At 40.4% G+C, this 8,133-nt stretch overlaps 1 pseudogene; it reads left to right on the top strand.

The window, feature by feature from the left end:
* The first annotated feature begins 5,161 nt into the window (after nt 1–5,161).
* LOC143668946 (matrin-3 pseudogene) lies at nt 5,162–7,734 on the top strand (annotated as a pseudogene).
* The last annotated feature ends 399 nt before the right edge of the window (nt 7,735–8,133 follow it).

Here is an 8,133-nt window from a genome sequence, read left to right as displayed (position 1 = left end):
CATTAAAAGTAATATTTTTTCAGGAATACAGAATAAAACACATTAGGTTATCTCAGAGGCTCATTTAAAGAAAAGGAAAACCAAGCAATAAAAGGCAAGAATTTTTTTTAATCGTAACTTTTAAGTTTGGTCCCTTTTTCTGAAATGAAATGCAGCTTTCTGAGGGATGGGTCAGACAAAGCTAAGTGATAAAAATTTCACCTTTAGGGAGAAGGCCTTTTTCCCTTAATTTTATTTTTCTTTGTTCTTAAGCAAACAGGCAGGTTACCGGTATGTAATCTGTCTGGTTGGATTCTGGCGCTTTGAACCTCGTATCTTAGTGTTTGGGGTTAAGTAGTGTCTAGTTAAGGAAACCACTGACTTCTGAATTTATAAGCTTTCCAATCCCTAACCAATTTTCTTAACACCAACCAACCAAAACAAACACCCCCCCCCTACCTCCACTATTAACTCTCTACTTCTAAAATGGATTAAAGTAGGAAATAGCCTTTTCCCTCATTGTTTATCTTCCTGAGCTTTGGTATGGTAAAGTTCTGGGAACTTCTGACTCTTCTACCATTCCCCAGTTTGCACAGTCAGGCACTGGAGGACCAATGGAAATGCCACATACTGTGGCCACCAGAGCTGCTGGGCTGTGTTTCTCTCTCCAAACAAGCTAAGCCCCCAAATGCCTTCTCATTCCATGTGGGTGACAGGCCCTTTTTCTGAGAGACGACCTAAATAATCAAGTTGGCCTAGAGGAAAACAAAAAAAGCAAATTTTGGAATCGTCATAACCTTGCCTACCTCAGGAGCTGGAAGCATCAAAGGTCATAAAAAATGTTAGGTACAGAGCACATAAGCCTGGTATATAATAAAAAACAGCTATCACTTATTGAGTGCCTGGCATTTATACTAGATGTAATGAAAGCAGATTTCATTTTGATTCTCAGTTTTTCCTCTCAGCTATATAGATCTGGTACTTCAATGAATGCTATAGCTTAGGGGTTTGGGGCACTGAAAAGACAAGCTACCCAACCTCTCACATGAGACTGCTGTCCCATGGAAATCATACCAGGAACTAGAATAACTCCAGTCAAGGGTACTTCATCCTTTACAGGCAACAGTAGACCATTCAAAGCATCACAGAGAGCAAGGAATCTAAGCAAAGCCAAATGTACCAGAATAAAGAATGTTTCCTCCAGGCCATGGTGGAATTTGAGGGACTCTCTCTGCTCTCTATATTATATATGACTATATTTATAAGGTAACTCCCCATTTTCTCAATGAGAAGATATTTTAAAAAGTTTTTTTATTCCATTGAATACACACTTTTGGATCATATCTACTTAGAATATTCAATATGGTTACACATTTTAGTCACAGTAATACATTTAGAAATAGTAATTTAGAAATATTTCTCTGTTCTTGCCACTCACATCATGAAACAATTTTATTTGAACTCTTTATACTCAACTGTGACATCTATACCTTTGTCATGCCCCCATTGACACTTTGCGTTGTTCATCTCTCCTTAGCAGAGCCCATCATCTTTTTTCCATTTTAATTGTTAAAATTGCAGCTCTTTTTGAACACGTGATACTGACATTGGAAATTTTAGCCCAACCTACAAATACTCATTCACATGGCATTAGCAAAATTAGTTCCTTTATTCTTTTCCACAGATGTATAGTGAAGATAACCCCAACATAACCACATGCTTTACATTTACCATACTTGTTTACAAAGACAGTAAAACTTAATGATTACCAGATCATATTCCTAGGAACAAATTCTATTAAAAATGAAATCTGATTACATATTCTTAGCCTCCTTTACTTCCAGTTCTGTCAGGTGACCTCCACATGCATTCAGAACTGGCTTGGACCTTTTCCCTACAGCCTCTGTTCCCAGACAGGTGCCCAAAGCAGAGATCTGGACACATGGGAGGAACCAGCCATGGACTTCCAGCAGCTGCATTCCCTGGATGATCTGATAGGCATCCTCCTGAAGAGAGGAAATAGTGGCAGGCAGATAGATGCTTTCATGTGGAGTTGTCAGGTACCTGGACCTGAGCGAGAAATCTGCCTCCAACAGAGCCTCAGATGTTTGACAAATCTATGTGACACCAAGATAGGCAGAGATACACCTTACATTCAGTAGTAGTCTCTTTGGGTTCCTTTCAACTGTGAGTTTCTCAGATGTTCCTTGTTTTTGATGACTTGACAGTTTTGAGGAGTACTGGCCAGGGTATTCAAGTGAAAATACACCATGTTAAGCATCCTGGACATCACCATGTTAAGCAAGCCAGAAGCTGGAGAGAGCCAAGGGAAGCCAAGAGTTGAAATCCAGCCCCAGAGAAGTAAAGTGAGGAACAATGGCTAAAAGCAATGGAGCCCAGGAGCAAAGGACGAGCAGATGCCAGCCACATGACTTCCCAGCTGACAGAGGTGCTCCAGACCCATTGACCTTTCTTGAATGAAGGTAACCTCTTATTGGTGCCTTAATTTGGACATTTTCATAGACTTAGAACTGTATACTTGCAACTTATTAAATTCCCTTTTTTAAAGTTGTTTCAGTTCTGGTATATCACATTCCAGCAGTTTGCAAACTAACACCCTTAGCATCTCATGGGAAGGCATATGACGATGTCTGCTAGGTTCTGTCCATGTCTAGGTGTCTGGTTCCTCTGGAAGCATCCAAGCATCTCCAATCATCCGTCTCTCTGTCAGCCCTGAAGCAACTGTTCTCCAAACGTCTGCATCTGAGGTTTCTTCAAAAAATCTCCACTTTTAAGGGACTCCAGTAAACTAATCAAGGTCCACCTCTCCATAGAGATATTCTAATCAAAGTGTTTCTACCCTACAATATTGAATCAGGATTGAAGGACATGGCTTTTCTGGGGTATATAACACTTTTAAACTAGCTCACATTCCACCACCTGGACCCCAAAAAGACATGTTCTTACCATATACAAAATACATTCATTCCATCACAATATCACAAAAGCCTTAAACCATTCAGTAATAATACAAATGTAATACAAAGTTCAAAACAGTACAAAATCTCATCAAAATCAGCAATAGGCATGGCCTGTTCTAAGACAAAAATTCGCCTCTGGCTCTGGACCTGTGAAACTCAGAACAAGTTATCTGTTGCCAATATACAGAGGAAGGACAGTCACAAGACACATATTTCCATTGCTATGGGGAGAAACTGGAAGGTAAACAAACAGGGGTCATCAGACCCACATAGTTAAAAAAAACCTGCAGGGCAAACTTCATTGGATTTCAAAGTCTGAGAGTCATTTATCCTCGTGGCTTTAGGAAGCAGCAGCCCCACCCATTCTAAGCGCCTACACAGATGCCTTGCTCTCTCTCCAAATGCTGGGGTGTGTTGCAATACTGGGGACCACCTTTCTCTTGGCTCCATGCTCTCCAAGCTTCGGGGCAGCACACAGGATCTCTGCCAACTCTGGGACACACACTTAACACCCCCAGAGCAGTGGGGAGGCAGCCAGGCCCCCTACAATCCCTGATTTGTGTGCTCCAACATTGGAGGCTGGGGCGGTAAAACTCTTCCTGAGCATAGAGGCAGAAGGCTGCACTCTGCCTTCAGGACAAACTTACCCACTCCAAGTGCATGGGTGGGTGGGTCCACTCTCCTGGCCTGAGGTTCCTTGGTTCGGACTTTAGATTTCACGGTTATGCCTCTGAAGTTATTTTTCCTTCAATTTGTCCCTTTTAGTCCAGCCTGGGAGTGGCTCCATTTATACAGAACCCACAACACTCTTGCTGGTTTTCTATGTAGTATGCAGGGATTATAATCATCAAATAATAGGACTCCCCATAAATCTTTTCTGAATAACTTCGTTTCCAATCCTGGCTTTTTCTGAAACGGCTGACTATTTTCCATGTTTGGTTAAATCCTTATGTGGGGCCCTATTCACAGGGGTTTCAATTTCTGGAAGCCCAGAATTTTCCAGACCATCAATTCTTCCTTTCTCTGTACCCAAGAGTTCAGTTCTAAGTTTATCTCTTTCCTCTTGCATTTTACTATAAGCTGCAAGGAACAGCCAGACTACATTTTCCACATTTAGTCTGGAAATTTCTTCTGCAAATATCCAAGTCATCAATCTCAAATTCTGTCTTCCACCTCCCCCCCCAAAATGCCTTCCTTCCAGTTTGCAATGGCACATTCATTATTTCTGTCTAAAGCTTTATCAAAAGTATCCTTAGAGTCTACATTTCTATCAAGTCTCTTCAAAGTATTCTAGGCCTTCTCATCAAGCTCCTCACAACTCTTCCAGAATCTTCCTTTTATCCATTTAAAAAGCCATTCCAACGTGATTGGTATTTGCAAAATGCAGCAATTTCCTGCTCTTGGTACCAAAATCTGTATTAGTTTGTTAAGCTGCTGGAATGCAATATAGCAGAAATGGAATGACTTTTATAAAGGAAACTATTAAGTTGCAAGTTTACAGTTCTGGTACTATAAAAATTTCCAAAATAAGGCATCCAGGGAAAGACACCTTGGCTCAAGAAGGGTCAATGGGTACTGAAAACCTCAGTTAGCTGGGAAGGCACGTGGCTGGCATCTGCTAACCCCTTACTCCTGGACTCCATTGCTTTCAGCCTCTATTTCCTGTAGCTTCCTCTCTAAACATCTGTGGGTCTTCACTTAGCTCCTCTGAAACACACTCTGGGTTCTGGATTGCTTAGCATCTCATGGGAAGACACACAATGAAGTCTGCTGGACTCTGCCCATGTCTAGGCATCTGCTTTCCCTGTCAGCACTCAAAGCATCTCCAAACATCTGTGTCTCTGTCAGCTCTGAAGCAGCTGTTCTCCAAGCATCTGCATCTGAAGTTTCTTCTAAATGTTTATCCTTTTAAAGGATGCCAATAAACTAATCAAGGCCCCTCTTGAATGGGCACAGTCTCATCTCCATCTAAGCAAAAGGTCACACCCATAATTGGGCATGTCACATTCACATTTCTGCAGAGATAATCTAGTCAAGAGTTTCCTCCGTATGGTATTGAATCAGGATGAAAAGAAATGGTTGCTCCCACAAAATTGGATCAGTATTAAAACATGGCTTTTCTAGGGTACATAATAGTTTCACACCCTCATACCATATTAAAATATATATTTTTAAATCTATAAACAAGAGATAGTTCTACAATGTTCAGGTCATTCTAGCAGTCTTCTCTTGGAAGGAACCTGTGGGGTTATCGGCATGCCCTGTTTGCAGCAGTAATAGGCCTTCTTGCTGCTGCAACCCAGTCTTTAAATATGCCATCACCTCTGGAAGGATGCACCAGGGTACTGCACGCCTTGCTAATTTAATGAGTCTTAGAATGAGTTCTTCCTTGCATCATTAAGAGGCTCCAAGTACACCGTCTTCTGCTAGTACTTCTTCCCATAATTGCAAACCACTTCCTTTTTTGTTCTCAACAACCTGGAGATGCAGACCAGTCCAGTAACATTTGGGCCAGCTTTGGTTTGTCTGTTAGAGACTTAGATGAACTGAGTCATTATCCAGAGGACAAGATTACTTCTAAGAATTTGTCCCACATCCTTCTACGGTTTAAAAGGAAGAGAATGGAGGAAGTCTCTACATTTAGTTACAGTAGATGCAAGATCTAGTACATGGCAGCCACCATACAGAGTACCTAGGGATATTTTAGAAAAGAAAAAAAGTCACTTTAGGAGAGACGGTTTTGATGATTGTGATCCTAGACATAATCCAGTGCTTGATCATAACCATAGAAGTCATTCCCCAGACATTAGGACAGTACAGCTATTATGACAGAATGGATCATGAAGATGACAGAGTAAGAGATGGAGAAGGGTACAGGGATGACACTTTTTTTGGGGTGAGATCTAACATAAATATCAAAAATTAGACATGAGTATGATGGGATGGGACGTGGTCCTGGCCCCTTACGAGAGAGATATTCCTTTGAGAAAAAGAGAGGCGCTCCTCCAAGTAGCACTACTGAAGACTTCCATGGACTTCCCCCCACCCCCACAAAAGGTTATCCCCATGTGTGCTCTATATGTGACTTGCCAGTTCATTCTAACAAGGAGTGGAGGAACATGTCAATGTAGCATGTCATATTCATCAAGCCAACTTCTTCTTGAAATCTATCCAGAGGGAATTCTAATACAGAGCACAACAATGGGGGAACTGTTCATGTTGTGGCAATATACAAACCCAGCACCAGGAATTCTGGGGCCTCCACCTCCCTCATTTCATCTTGGGGAACCATCATTGGACCAGGAGGAAATCTGCATCCTGGAAATGGACACCTGCAAGGACCAAGACACATGCAAAAAGTCAGAGTGGAAACCAGCAGAGTTGTTCACATCATGGATTTTCAGTGAGGGAAAAACTTGAAGTACCAAATGTTACAGTTTGTGGAATCATCTGGCATCATTACAAATCATCTGATTCTAAATAAGAGTAATGAGACATTTATTGAAAACACTGCCACCAAAGATGCTTGGGCAGCAGTTGATTATTATACAACCACATCAGCATTAATATTTGGCATGTCAGTGAGAAGCCAATTGTCCAGAAGTATAAAAGAATGAAAAAACCTGAAGAGAAGTCAGGTCAGAAGTTTAATCAAAAGCAAGAGCTTGGACTTGAGATATATCTCAGCTATGCCCTCAAACTTACTGAGCCCTATGGGAAAATAAAGAATTATATTCTGACGAGATGAAAAATCTGGCCTTTATTGCAATGGAGACCAGAAAGATGCAATGGCAAAGATTGGTCACTGTTTGTAAAAGGCTCTTGTTTCAGGGGACATGAGTGAAAGTTGATCTATCTGAGAAATAGTAACTGGTATTGAGGTTTGCCAAATGAGACGCTGATTCATCGAAAAAAGATAAATCCTGAAAATGATCTTATTCTCCAGATGGCAAAGAATCTCCAAGTGATAAGAAATCCAAAACTGATGGATCCCAGGAGAATGAAAGTATGTGAAGGTAAAGAACAAGGAGAGAAGTCAGGTGAAGATCGTGAGATAGATGCAAAAGATGGCCAGACAGAACAAGAACCTAACATGGTTCTTGAATGGAAGATGAGCTTCTTGTAGATGAGGAAGCAGCATCAGCACTGCTAGAATATGGGAGTTCAGTGGGAGGTGAGACCAATCTTGCAAACAGGCAACGTGACTTCTAATGGGAAAAAGGAGTCTTCAGACAAAGCTGTGAAAAAAGATGCAAATCCAAGTTCTTCGGCAGCAGCAGGAATAAAAAGCTTAAGGAGGTGGACAAGATCAAGGAAGTGGTTCAGAAAAATGAACCAGCATTGGAAAATGGAATTTAAAAAGAGAAAAGTACAGAGCTAGGCAATGAATCTGCTGAGAATGCTGATGAACCCAACAAAGATACAAGTGAAAATACAATTGGCCACAGTGATGAAAACAAAGAGGACTATACAACCCCAGATGAGTATAGAATTGGACCATAGCAACCCAATGTCCCTGTTGGTATAGACTAGGTGATACCTAAAATAGGGTTTTACTATAAGCTGTGTTCACTCTTACACAAATGAAGAAGTTTCAAAGAACACTCACCATAGCAGCCTTCCTTGTTATCATAAATTGAAGAAATTTCTGAATAAGTTGGCAGAAGAATGGGGCAGAAGAAAGAAGCTTAAGATATTCAATAAGCTTAATGATTTCAAAAGAAAAGAGGGGTTCTTTGTTTTTAATGTTAACTTTTTTAAAAAACAGTACTGATAGCTGGAAAAAATATTGTACTCTCTTGTTCTGATGGAAAACATAATTGATATTTGTTCATGTGTTTAAGTGTTTTAGTAAACTTACATATATGGTTAAGTAAAGGAAGGATAGTTTTTGTTTTATCAGAATGGCAATGGACAGAAGTACTTTGTAGAGATTGACTCGGTAAGCTATAATAACTTGCACCACTAAGAAAAAGATGTTGAAATATTCAGAGAAATGGAATTTGCTATTTCCAGGCTTCAAAGAAATGTCAATAACGTTGGATCCATGCAATAAAGAAAACAATTGTAGTTATATTATTTTCATCTGAAACATTCCACATTTTAATCTGAGCCTTGTAGACTCTTTATTTGGGGTTTGAACTTTTTGGTAGCATTTCATTTTTGGAGAACA

The sequence above is a fragment of the Tamandua tetradactyla genome, chromosome 25 (assembly GCF_023851605.1).
Source record: "Tamandua tetradactyla isolate mTamTet1 chromosome 25, mTamTet1.pri, whole genome shotgun sequence".
Classification (NCBI taxonomy): Eukaryota; Metazoa; Chordata; class Mammalia; order Pilosa; family Myrmecophagidae; genus Tamandua; species Tamandua tetradactyla.
Note: the sequence above shows the minus strand (reverse complement) of the source record. Positions and strands in the feature narration are given on the sequence as shown.